Source organism: Nerophis lumbriciformis, linkage group LG07 (genome assembly GCF_033978685.3).
Source record: "Nerophis lumbriciformis linkage group LG07, RoL_Nlum_v2.1, whole genome shotgun sequence".
Classification (NCBI taxonomy): domain Eukaryota; kingdom Metazoa; phylum Chordata; class Actinopteri; order Syngnathiformes; family Syngnathidae; genus Nerophis; species Nerophis lumbriciformis.
In genome coordinates, this window is record NC_084554.2 from 29,889,231 (window position 1) to 29,903,778 (window position 14,548).

General features: G+C 38.1%; 1 protein-coding gene across 2 annotated transcripts in view; it reads left to right on the top strand.

Annotated features, from left to right (window-relative positions):
* cntnap2a (contactin associated protein 2a) overlaps positions 1–14,548 on the top strand; it is a 766,983-nt gene that overhangs the window by 46,848 nt on the left and 705,587 nt on the right. The gene's annotated exons all lie outside the window — the stretch shown is intronic.

Consider the following 14,548-nt stretch of genomic DNA (forward strand, 5'->3'; position numbering starts at 1 on the left):
TTGTGATTACCATTAATCGGCAATGACAATCAATTACTTTTTTTAAAGAAAATTGTCTGATACTGATCGATCGACACATCCCCAGACGAAACCCACCTGGAAGTGATGCCATTTCTCCACAGATCATGTAACAGATACTGTAGATGTACATTAAACAAACAAAAAAAAAAGTCTAATGTATGCTAAAAACAAGACTAAGTTAAAATGTATACAAACCATGAACATTTGACACTGGTATATAATTTGTCCTATCCACACTATTTAAAAAGCCGCTTACATCAAACACTTCACTTGACCAAGTCTCGTGACAGGGTGAGACTTCAATTTTTCACTCCTTGCACATATTGTATGATCTTTGTGCTGCATTGAAGTTGCTGCAGTTGTCTTCAGCAGGCCGGTCTTTTGTTTCTTAACCATCGGGCATTGTTTAGCCGCCAAAAAATATCTGTTCCTCTGCTGCGGTCCGTATGGGCCTTAGTAGTAATCAGCTGTAATACACTTCCCCACCACTTGTGGCAGTAATGACAATATCAAACAAACGGAAGAAGTTTGGAGTCAAAGTCATAGAGAAGTTTCTTAAGCGCAAAAAAAAATTACTCTGTTTTGAGCTTGGACTAACTAATACTATGAAAATGGGCTCTTATTATATATATATATATATATATATATATATATATATATATATATATATACATACCTCAATTTTTTTTTATAATTGGCTTTATTTTAACAAAAAATCTTAGGGTACATTCAACATATGTTTCTTATTGCAGTTAAGTCTTTAAATAAAATAGTGAACATACTAGACAACTTGTCTTTTAGTAGTAAGTAAACAAACAAATGCTCCTAATTAGTCTGCTGACATATGCAGTAACATTGTGTCATTTATTATTCTATTATTTTGTCAACATTATTAAGGACAAGTGGTAGAAAATGTACTATTAATCTACTTGTTCATTTACTGTTAATATCTGCTTACTTTCTCTTTTAACATGTTCTGTCTACACATCTGTTAACATGTAATAATCACTTATTCTTCTCTTGTTTGATACTGTACATTCGTTTTGGATGATACCACAACTTTGGGTAGTAGTTACAGGATCATACACTGGTCATATTCAAAGTCCTCATGTTCCAGGGACATATTTCCTGAGTTTATAAACATAATATACATTTTTTTTAAACGAAAGAAGATGTTGTGATCCCAAAAAATATCAACATAATCATAGTAGTATAGACTAGATACGTGCCTGTGTTTGATATCATTACAGTGGATGTTAGGTGTAGATCGACCAATGCCATTTGTTTACATTTTGACGGCAGTGAGCTACGGTGTGTAGTGAAGCATGTTTAGCTATTCCTCGTCCTGCAGGGATGATACTTGTATGTAATATACTTTATTTGTCGCCATGGAGACCAGGATTAGTGATTTAGAAGTAGCTAAAACACTACCGACGGCGGATGGATGTTAACTGCTAGCTAGCGAGCCATGTCTTAAAGCACCTCTCCCTGAGGTCGTTTCAGTGTTATAACTTCACCTTTATCGTTAGTTTTTACACCAAAATGCGTATGGTCTCCCTTTTCTGTCCACACACTGTGCTTGTAAGTACTCCGTAATTGTGTGCTGCCGAACATGCTCCTATGCTCATAAACCAGCAATGTCACAAGGTGACTTTGACGCGGGCGTGGGGGGTGCGGGACCAGTACGTTTCAGAGACTGTATCGTACCGCCAATGATTCATTAGTATCGCGGTACTATACTAATACCGGTATACCGTACAACCCTAAAATAAATAAATATATATATATATATATATGTATGTATGTATGTATGTATGTATATATGTATGTGTATATATATATATATATATGTATATATATATATATATATGTATATATATATATATATATATATATATATATATATATATATATATATATATATATATATATATATATATATATATATATATATATATATATTGTTTAATTGCCCAACTATAGGAAAAGCCAACGAGTTCATGCTTTTTGCGGATTTTTGTTAGTCAGGTTACATCACTGTTCTGCAAACCTGTGGGATTAGAGTGGATGATATAAAACACACACCCACAATCTAAAGTGTAAACTTTGTCATTTGTTTCCAAATCCTGTTGTAACCACTAATCCCTGTTCATCAAAATACAGCACAGAGGAAACACTAAGAGTGCAATGCTTGGCTGCCACCATCAGAGGTGCTGTTATTTCAGTCTCAGCTATACTTCAGGAGAATTAAGGGTTTTAATTGCACCAAGAGTCTTTTAGAGAATAGTGCCATTTAAATGTTCACCACTCACATTCTACACTCTTGCAGCCACCCACTCTAATCCTCCAGTTAGGACCACTCTCCCTGGGAGGGGATTAGAGGACCTCCCCTTTAGAGTCGGCGAGTCTTAAGGCTTCCTGCCGGGACACACAAGAAAGAGATGGACAATGAGCAGGAACTAAAGGCTCGCAGTGAATGGGGGCACGGGGAGACAGAGGGCAAGAGTTAGGCTGAGGCGCACTGTTATAAATCACTTGAGCGCAATGTGTCAAAAAGAGGAGGAAAACATCACCTGCAACCCTCAGGGGGAATAAAGCCAGGAGGCCTGATGTGCAGGATGCAAGTGGGGAGATAAGACGGATGAGTAAAAACATGGAGAGTTTATAGAGGCATGCAGCTACGACACATCCAGATCAGTAATAAAGCCACACCTGCAAAATATTATTTTTGGCATTCATGCAATGTAAAGGCTTCATAGTCGCACCCAATGCGTGGTCTACAAACGGCCTCTCTAAAAACAAATGGCATGAACAGCTGCGGCTGTCGGCAACCTCCTTATCAACTTCACAAGCTGCCAACACCTGCGTTTCAAGTATGAGTAGTCAGTTTCCAGCATCTCTAGCTATCCTTACTGGGGATGTAACGATTATCGTTGATAACTATAAAATCCCAGATGTTTACGCAAATTATAAGCCAACTATAAGCCACTACTTTTCCCCTACACTTTGCACTCTGCGGCTTATAAAATGGTGCGGCTAATTTGTTTTTTTTGGCGCCAATTGCCATAATGTTTTGTGCTCAATAGTTTTTATTAAACCCAATCAGATGACTGAAATGACGTGTTGCTGTTTGTGCTATGGCCCCATCTTTTGGACAACTTTGCTCAGTGCAGGTGCTGCCAGTAAAAAATGTACTTCCTGTTTTGCCTTAAAACCTCTTAAGGCCCAAGCTGTTTTTTTAGATGCTTTTTTATTTCTCTTTGCTATTTGGGCTTATTGGACCCTAATTAGAATAAAAACTAAGAATCATCTTTTAATATGATGTACTTAGTCCATAAGTAACAAACGTGTACTTCATGTTTAGTGACATGCTAATTCTTATTTTTACACTTTTTTTTTCCAAATTCCATTGTATGTTATACTCTTCTGACACCACCGTATGGCAGTATAAGTGTCCACATAAGGGCCATAAGACCCCAATTCAGTAGTGTACACAATTTTGGAAATACGAGCTGAAAGGTGTTGTCCATGCATGTGGCCACTAAGGCCTTTAGAGGTATTAAACTAAAAGTAAAACCGTCAATAGCGTTTCTGCTCGAAAGGATTTGTTCATTCATCAATCCACACAAAGTTTGTAAGTTTCACAGTTTGTCTAAAACAAGTCATACTTACTAAACCGTCCCATGTGTGATGTCTGTCGGAGTGATTTCATATTTGTATGTGCTACCGTAATATAATGAAGATAGCGTAGTTAGCATGAGCTAATATGCTAACGCATTTACGAGTATCTTTGTTAGTATTATTAACTTACAACAGCATTCTTGTTGTATTGTTTCAGTAAATTCACCAAAACGTCACCTTGAGTCTGTTTAGCTGATTGGAAAGCTAGCTTCTGCAGCTAGCGGGTCTATGACGATGACTACTTTTTTGTTTGAGTTTTTTTATTGCCTTGTTACAGGCACCGTTTGGAAACAATTAAAGCATGTAAATACTCGTTGACAAAGTATTTATGTGTAATTAACTAATTTCCCAGCGTATATATCTGCGGCTTATTGTCCAGTGCGGCTAATATATGGAACATATTTTTTTGTCTACAACTTAGTGGGTTCAGCTTATATCCCTGTGCGCTACATAGTCCAGATAATACGGTAATATTACCGTTTAAAATTGTAATTATCGCAAAAACCTTTGTTGATTACCGCACTTTGAAAAACTCGAGGTGACACTGCTCGTTTCCTGCAGCAAATGCGCTTATCGCTAGCTAGCTTGAATGCTAACATGACAGCATTAACGTCTTTCCCCATTACAAACACCACCCGTTTTGTCTTTGATTTTAAGAAACATTCTAAAACAGGGGTGTCCAAATGTTTTCCACCAGTGGTCTTATACTGAAAAGTTAAAGCAAGGCCATTTTTATTTTGTAAAAAGAAAAATACTAAAAACAGACATTGGCGTCAGCTTTGTGTTATCGATGACAAAGTGTATTGTTATTAGAATCAACATGTCTTTTTCCTATTGAATTAAGTCTTTTTGCTCGTTTCACATTTTCACTTTTGTTTTTTTTGTTTAATTTTATTTTGACATTATTCTGCAGTCCAACAAAACCTGAGCTCTGGGCCACATATGGCCCCCCGGCCATACTTTGGACACCACTGCTCTAAAACCTTTACAAATTAAAACCGTAGAAGATAAACATACTTAAACACTCATTTCATAGAACCATATGTAATGTTTATTCTGCCAAGGAAATTGTAAGTTGTTCGATTTAGGCAGCACGGTGTCATAGGGGTTAGTCCGTCTGCCTCACAGTACGAAGGTCCCGGGTTCGATCCTGCGCTCGGGATCTTTCTGTGTGGAGTTAGCATGTTCTCCCCTTGATTGCGTGGGTTCCCTCCGGGTACTCCGGCTTCCTCCCACCTCCAAAGACATGCACCTTGGGATAGGTTGATTGGTAACACTAAATTGGCCCTAGTGTGTGAATGTGAGTGTGAATGTGAGTGTGAATGTTGTCTGTCTATCTGTGTTGGCCCTGCGATGAGGTGGCGACTTGTCCAAGGTGTACCTTGCCTACCGCCCGAATGCAGCTGAGATAGGCTCCAGTGACCCCCCGCCACCCTGAAAGAGACAAGCAATAGATAATGGATGGTTAGATTTCTTTATGTATAAGTACTTTTTGAGCACATTCAACAAACCAGTGGTGATAATAACTGTGATAATTTTGGTCACAATTACCTTGATATGGAATTTGCAGATGGTTCAATTCTTATACATATGCTAATAACAATTGCCTCTCAGTTGTCTGTGTGAAACTCCTGCTTTACCAGACAGTGACCATGAACTCCTCAGCGCTATTAATGCTGACTGAGCAGTTTGCTCCTTACAGCTATGACACTGATTGTGTTGCTGCTGTGTTGTACCATAGGGTAGTTTATTGTCAAACTGTGTTCCGCGGGCTCCAGTTAGGGGTATGCCAAATAATCACTTACCGTATTTTTCGTACTATAAGTCGCTCCGGAGTATACGTCGCATCGGCCGAAAATACACAATAAAGAAGGAAAAAAACATATATAAGTTGCACTGGAGTATAAGTCGCATTTTTGAAGAATAGACATTTGAAAGGTAATTTAAAATAAATAAAGAATAGTGAACAACAGGCTGAATAAGTGTACGCCATATGACGCACAAATAACCAACTGAGAACGTGCCTGGTATGTTAACGCAACACATCATGGCAAGAGTCATTCAAATAACTATAACATATAGAACATGCTATACGTTTACCAAACAATCTGTCACTCCTGATCGCTAAATCCGATGAAATCTTCCTCCCCGGTGTCGCTTTTGGTATGTCCTTTCTTTCTGCTGCTCGATTGCCGTTCTCTGCTGCATATTTCACTACGTCCAGCTTGTAATTTGCTGTATATGATTTCCTTTTCGGTGCCATTTTAGTTCAGCCCTTCTCAGTTTTTATAAGTTACCGCCAATGTTGATGTGATCCATTTTAATAGCTACAGCTGTAGCATGTAGCATACAGCAGTTAGCATCCTATGACCCACAATGCACTTCTGCCATGACCCTCCCCTGCCGAATCCTTATTGGTTGACGTGTGAGTGACGATTGCTGACGTGTGTGTGTGATGATTGCTGCCATTTGCTTCGTCTCTTACGCGAATGAGATAAATAATATTATTTGATATTTTACGGTAATGTGTTAATAATTTCACACATAAGCCGCACCCACGGCCAAACTATGAAAAAAACTGTGATTTATAATCCGAAAAATACGGTAATTAGATATTCAAACAGTGTTTCTGTGCAAACTGTGTAATGTTACAGTGGCCAAAAATATTAAATATACTTGCCAAATAAAACCTCTGCCTTGTTTTTAATGAATAGTTAAGCATACTACGCTACTGTATTTGAATGTTAATCAATATGGTAGTACTAAGAGAGCCAATTGTATTCTGAGGTGCTACTTTGTGGAACCAAGTTTGAGAACCACTGCCACTTAATGACCATGTGTATAAAGAGGGCTACATTTTTTCCCCTACCTTATCATCCACTTTGAGTCAATTTGTCAAGTAAAACAAAACAAAAAATTGAACTTTGATGAATTACTTCACATAATGTAAACTAAGATAAAAAAAGGACCCCAATATTTTGACAAAGTATTTTACACATTTCTAAAAGGTCAAGGTCAATGTAGATTTATTTATATAGCGCACTTTTAAAACGGACTACTGCTCTAAAGTGCTGTACAGATTAAAACAGATTAAAAGTAATAAACAATCACAACATGTACAGAGCATTCTATAAATAAAACAGTTACAAATGGATTCAAAGAAAAACATAAACATGTCTATACTTGTTGTCAAAATTGGATCTCAAAATGATAATTCATGCATTCATTTCATCTCGCATTGACTAGTACAATTCTCTTTTCACTCTCTCCAAGTCAACACTAAAGAAATTTCAGACTGTACACAATGCAGCTGCCAGACTTTTGACCGGTGCACCCAGAACAGCCCATATCACCCCCGTTTTATCCAGTCTTCATTGGCTTTGCATGGTGGGGCCCCTCAGTACATCACTGACTTGCTATGCCCCTACTCTTCAGGGCGCAGCCTCCGGTCTTCGGGTCAGGTTCCTCTAAAGATCCCAAAAACTCGTTCTAAAACCCGTGGAGACCTGGCATTCCAGGCTACAGCTCCCAGACTCTGGAACAATATGCACCAGTCCCTTCGTGATCTTGACTGTGTTGAAACTTTTAAGAAACATTTAAAAACTTCTCTTTTTGGTAGAGCTTTTAGTTAATGCACCATTTTTAATCAACATTTTATGATGTTGCCCCTGTTGCTTTAAATTGAATTGTTATTTTACTTCACCTATGTTTTGTACAGCGCTTTATGATTTTATCTGTGAAAAGCGCTTTATAAATAAAATGTACTTACTTACTTACTAAGCTTGTGTTTAATGCCAGCGCAAATAAGTTAGTTTTTAAAGAAGATTCAAACGTACCGAGAGATGTTGCCGCTCTGAGATTTAGAGGGAGAGCATTCCAAAGTTTAGGACCTGCTATCGCGAACGCCCCATCTCCTCTAGTCCTTAGTCTCGACCTGGGGCATTCTACTAGTCAGATGGCCTTAGAGCTCTGACCGCAGTATGCAGAATAAGTAAGACAGATATACAGGGTGGAGCCAGTCCATGGAGAGATTTACAAACACATAAGATCTTGAACTGAATTCTAAAAAAACAGACGGCCAGTGGAGAGAAACCAGTACAAGGGTGATGTGGTCATGTTTCCTCGTTCCTGTGAGTAGGCGTGCAGATGTGTTTTCGACCAGTTGTGAGCGGCGAGTGGAAGACTGATTAATGCCGATGTATATAGAGTTAGAGTCGTCCAAGCAGGATGTTATTAGTGCATACACTACTGTTTCTAAGTGGTTTATGCATGGGCATGTAAGATGTGACCTTTGGAAGTACTCTAAACTGGATGAAGGCAGGTTTTGCCACTGAGCTTATTTGCTTGTCAAGTTTAGAAGAGTTATCAACAGCACCAAGACATTTTGCATAAGGGCGGCCGTAAGACTGTAGTGGACCAATGGCACTGTTCAGGGCCAAATGTTTTACTTACTGTAAATGCATATCATTTATTTGCTCAAAACTTGGTAACATTTTCATGTAAAGTCCCAACGGGGTTTATTTTGAACTCCCTCATCTTTGCACTGACGCATGCATTGACCTGATCACTGACCGTATAGCAACTGGCGCCGCATTAATAGCAGCAGTGATTAGCATGTGTCTTTCCCATTAGCAACTGAACAGATGTGTGGAATGACCTCACATTTAAGAGACACTCCCACAGAGGGATGTTGAAACTCCAAGGGAACGTTCACACATTAAAGTGTGGTCATCTGAATCAACCCGAGAGTGATGCGGCGTTCTAAATAGTTTGTGTCACAAAAGCCACAACTTTGGGGGCGGGGGAAAAAAAAAAAAAAAAAAAAACATCACGTGGATGGAGCATTTGGTGAATAAGCACAGCACACTCTACCTGGCCTCCTATTATCCATCATGGAGCACTGAAGGGCTGTGTTTATGTTAATGGTGGACCTGGAGGGCTTATCAGCAGACTTTAGAGGATCAAGATGGCGAATGAAGGTCTGGCTTTAGTGGGTATTAAATAATGTAATTAAACAGTCTTGGAAGTAGAAAGGCTCCCACACAACCCAGGGACACCGAATGCAAACGCTGTATCAACATGTCAGCCTTTAAAAAGAACATTCCCCAATATTAAACATTTTATCTGTTAAGTAGAATACACCTGAAAGTGGGACAGCTTGGAATCCAACCAAAAATAATTCCTAAATGTTATGACGCCAACACAGAAGGGGTACCAGCGATAGTAGATACTGTATGTGACGATAACCATTGAACCGAACATGCAGAAACATAGACAATTATTTTGTGCAAACATCCTCAAAGGTGAGTCTTTGCTTTATTTTTGTTTTTTTATCTGATTAAACGGTCCCACACATGGGTGACTATTTGTTTTTTTTGTAGTATTTAGTTTTAATAAATGGTAGTGCACATTTTTTATCTAGTTTTGTCTATATCGGTCCATATCTAGATCCACACACTACCATTTATTAAAACTAAATACTACTAAAAAAAAAAGTAAATAGTCCCCCGTGAAGATGGTTGCCAATGAAATCTAATTTTGTTATTTGAATATTTTCCATGTTGTATTTATTGTTGTCCATACTGGATCCATGCACCAATCTCTATTTAAACTAAAGTCAACCAAAACAAAGTAAAAACTCCCCCTTTAAGATTGTTGCAGAGGAACACTAATGTTACATTAATATTATTCATTTAGTATTTAGTCTTGTTCTTATCGGTCAATGTCTGTATGCATGCACTACCGACTAATAAACTAAATACAACTGAAATAAAGCAAAGACTCACCTGTGAAGATGGTTGCTGAGGAACACTAATGTTGTTAGATACATATTAAGCATGTTGTTTTTAGTGTTATCTATATCGGTCCATGTCTGGGTCCATGCACCATCGTTTGATAAAATAAATACAACCAAAATATAGTAAAGACTAACCTGTTAAGATTTTTGCAGAGGAATAGTAATTTTGCTATTTAAATAGTGCACATTTTTTATTTAGTCTTGTCTATATCGGACCATGTTTAGAGCCACGCGCTATTTAAATAGCGAAATTACTATTCCTCTGCAAAAATCTTAACAGGTTAGTCTTTGCTATATTTTGGTTGTATTTATTCTATTAAACGGTGGTGCATGGATCCAGACCTGGACTGATATAAACAAGACTAAATAAAACATGAACAGTATTTAAAAGTAATTTGTATTCCTCTACAACCAACGTCAAGGGGGAGTCTTACTTCATTTTAGTTTTATTGTACAGTGGTTAACTTCGTTTTAACTGCTCGACATCCCTAATGTCTTGGCCCGCTCTCTCTCTCTCTCTCATCACCATTCCTACCCTCTTTTTGAGTCAAGTCACATGACCTTACTCAGCAGTCTTTGCTCTCGGATGCGCCCGGATCGACTACAGGAAGTAAGCGCCGCTGGTCAATAAGCATCCCTGCGTTCTCGTGTTTCAAGTGAGATTGAAACCAAGCGTGTGCGTGTGTTTTCTATCTGCTGCCGTCCTTTCAATTTGATGTCACGCAGTGCTGATGTAGCCCGTAATGCCGCTTGCATGGAAACGGCATTTAGAAGTGTCCTGTCGAGAGCACAGGTGGCAATGCCTCCGTCCAACTGTGCGCTGCAGTTGGCGACCTCATGTTCCACTTTTACAAGCCAGAATGCTAATCAAGACAATTCAGCCAGTCAAATTTTATGCAATCTGCTGCAGATGGGAGCATAACGTGCAGTTTGAAGATGCATTTGCGTTTTGATTTGCACACCTGATACCTGTCTCCTCTTTTATCATGAAAAAAAATAAAATTGCAGCACATGTTTTACAAGCTTGTTTTACTTCTGCAGCACTGCCATTTCAACCCTAAGAAAGGACCCCTTTTAAATTATAGATGGCGTATTATGTATTCAGGTATAGAGACAAGAATACTGCAGAGAAATAGACAGGGACTCCGCTACAAGGATGTGAAGAATGGATGTATACGATAGTAGCATTTGTGTTAGGTTATTCCCTAAGTCCGTTCCAAAAGGTCAGAAAACCAAATCGTACGAAAACCGAATACATTTTTCACATTAAATATAATGTTCATCTTAAATATATGAATAATAAACACTTTATTCTACATGGAAAAACAATGCAAAATAAAAATGAGGAACAACATGGATAAATTACATCACTTTTGTTTCTATTGAAGACTCTTAGCAAATACTGCGATGAGCAGGAAGAGAAAAATGGTCAGCCAAGCGGACACCACGTTAATACTTTGCTATAATTTCTTTCTTCCCAATAATTCAACTTCAAAAAAGGGTCATCAGAATAATACACAAAGTGTGCTACTATGAACCTACCAATCTATTATTTATAAGTTCTTATGTGTTAAAATTTCCAGATATTGTGTTTTTAAAAACAATGGAGATTATGTTTCGAGTAAAGAACAACAGCCTTCCAGCTTGTATTCTTAGGTTATTTAAATTAAGAGGAGAAAACTATAATTTACGGGGGATATTGATTTTTGAAATAGGTCAAGTAAGAACGAATATAAAATACAAATGTATTTCAGTTTTAGGAGTTGAATGGTGGAACAAGCTCAGTGATGAGTTGAAGACATGGAGTTCTTTGTTAAGGTTGAAGAAAGCCTTGAAAGGTGAAATAATAGACAATTATAAAATATAGTAACAATTACTTTCATCCTATTGATTTTTTTGAACGTTTATGTTCCAGGTAATCTTATTTTCAGTGAATGTATAGGATAGGCAAATATAAGCCTTGGCTTCAGCCTATTCCTTTTCGGTCATCCATCCATTTTCTACCGCTTGTCCCTTTTTGGGGTTGCGGGGGGTGCTGGAGCCTATCTCAGCTGCATTCGGTCATTCTTTTTCTTTTCTTTGTGTGTGTGTAAATGTATATGATTGTTAAATATGTATAATCTGTACTGTTAATTTGATCACACAAAATGGTTGATTATATGACCGAAATAAACTCATTTCATTAATTTCATTCTTGATCTCAGTCATTTTTTTACCTTAAAGTGCTGGCACTTTGAAATTTTCTTGAGCCCCTTGGTGACTTATTTTTGCAGTCGTACTCGATTTTGTGAACCAACGTTAACACCAAACTAGATGGACTAGTTTGTTACGTGCAAGGTTTAGTCATATGATAAGGGACGGTATACCAAAATAAGGAATATATTGCAAACGTTTACGTCAAACCGAATCATATGAAAAGGGGTCATGTTAAAACCGAGGCACCACATATTAACTCGATTGTTGCTGAGATAGGCTCCAGCAGCCCCCGCGACCCCGAACGGGACAAGCGGTGGAAAATGGATGGATGGATGTTAATATTTAATGGGGTTGGCTGTCATACAGTGTGACTGCGGATGACATTTGTGTTCAAATGATTTACTAGCAGACATATATTTTTTTGATGTATTTCATCACTGAATCAACCAGGTAAGTGCCCATGTTGTTATATATGTATGTGCTTGTCGGTCCCTTAAAGGTGACCTATTATGCAAAACCAACTTTTCTTACCTATTGGTACCTGTTTCTGTGTATTCAGAATTTGCATAAATCTCGAAAATTTTAAACCAAACCATGAAGGCATGGCAGAGATATTAACAAAACCATTTTTCCTTCCATTATACTTTCTTCAAACAAGCCGTTTGAAATTTTCCCCATTTGTAACTTCTTTCCCATTGGTGATGTCAACGGATATCTCCTTATATGGTAAAGTTATACCTGAATAGCTTTGCCCGAGTCCGCCATCTGTAGTCAAGATCTTTCTTTTTTCAATCCTTTTGTTGTGGGGCAGACTGGCTCGCACGTGCACATGCATCCTCCGCTGTTGCCATTTCTAATACAAAGTAGTGTATAGTTACAACTTATATATGTCAGTAGACTCCATATGGAAGCGCTAAAAAATATAACATGGCTGACGGGGAGCAAACGTAGTCGAAGTGGAGGCACGTAAATAAGACCACCTACAAGAGAAAGTCGGAAAGCGGCTTAAAGATGGTCTGTAAAACATAATCTATGCAACATTTTGACCAGCGGACCACCATTACATGTTATGTAGACCAACAGAAAGTGTTTTAAATGTGTAATAAAATCATAACATGACCCCTTTAAAGGTCTGTACCAAAATGTGTGGTGATACAGCGAAACACCAGTAACAGTGTAGAGCGCACTGATCTGCGTGAGAAATTTCAAGTCAACGTGGGTTAAACTTTGTTTTATTAACTAAGCTGATGCCTCACCCTTTGCCTTGTGAGCTGCACTGTACAGCAAAACAATAAAAACACTAATACGAGTGATTAGGTAAAATATGGGAATTAGCTTTTGTCAATTTTCTGTTGAGACCATTGTTTTCCGATAAAATCTTCAGGTTTATTGCTTACTTTGAGTCTAAAATGTAGTGTACTTGCTATATTGCTCTGCTATCTTAAAACTTTTGTCGACTTAGCGTTTTGTGTATCATAGTAAGTAATTATTAGCTTACAAAGAAGTTGAGAAGACATAGTGATTATGTATTTACTGTAGCTGTGTTTGTGTGTATTGTGCAATTTTATTAGCGGCAATGCTTTATCCGTGTGAGTGTGCCTCTTCTCGTTGCAATAAGTCCTATAATTAAAGTATATGCTCAGGGCAAATGTTAATTGATCCTGTTGACATCACTACACTTAGTTAGCTTGTGCAGTTCAAAAGGTAAATTGTTTAATTTTGAGTGAGTGTGAGGAGGGGGGGATACTTGGAAATGGACCAAAATGTGAAAAAGTTGATCTTGGAGGGTGACTGGTGAACATGATTTAGTGAACAAATGAGCTACAAATCATTTTACCATTATGTCCCAGATCTTTTTAGGGAGCTAGGCCAAAAGTATGGCGGGCTAAAAACCGATAAAACTTCCCATTACTAAATTATTGTGAAATGGAAAAGGGAAGCTGCACTACAGACGGCGACCAAGTGAGGCAAAAAAGATAGCATGACGAGAATGAAAACATTTCAGGAAATAACTATTTTGAATCTTAACTGACAATAAAAATGTTATTTTCAGTTTTTTACTGTAGACTGTAGCACTTAGAAATATACAATTCCCCCTGTTGTCACCTCTGTGTGCAACACCTTACCAAAAACACCCTTTCCTGTGAGCTTATCTATAATGATGTCCTCCTCTTTCACTGGATGACACCCTCATCCACAAAGGACACTGCTGACAGTTGTGGCCTGAAACTATTGTGTGAAAAATGCACAAAAAAATAAAATGCACCATGATGCATCACAATCTAAATAACTTGCATATTTGTAGCCATGAAGAACCTGCCAAAAAAGCACAAAACAAAAAGTCAAAGAAAAAGATAGCATTTCCCAAGGGTCTTAATGAGTATGAGCAACAAACACATTTTTGTGAATGAGCGTGTGGACGTGTGTACAGAAAGGAGTCTCATGGGGTGACTGTCACCATAGAAACCATCAGAAATCCATTCAAATGGATGCACATGCTGACTCGGCTCATACTCTGTGGCGCACCAAGTGTTGGGAAATTGGCAGAACATGTATTCTTTGTGTTCTTTATAGGAAAAAGGAGATACAATTAGAAGCTTAACATAAAACTAGAGTCTACATGCAGACAGACCCATTGGACCCCAACATCCATGTTACAAACATGGAATACCTGTATTTAACAAAACCAATGCATGCTAGGTAAACCAGCGGTAATTTTCGCTTGAGGCTCACTTGAATGTATTGTTTCTGTAAATAGTTTATATAATGTGTGTGTGTGTGTGTGTGTGTGTGTGTGTGTGTGTGTGTGTGTGTGTGTGTGTGTGTGTGTGTGTGTGTGTGTGTGTGTGTACA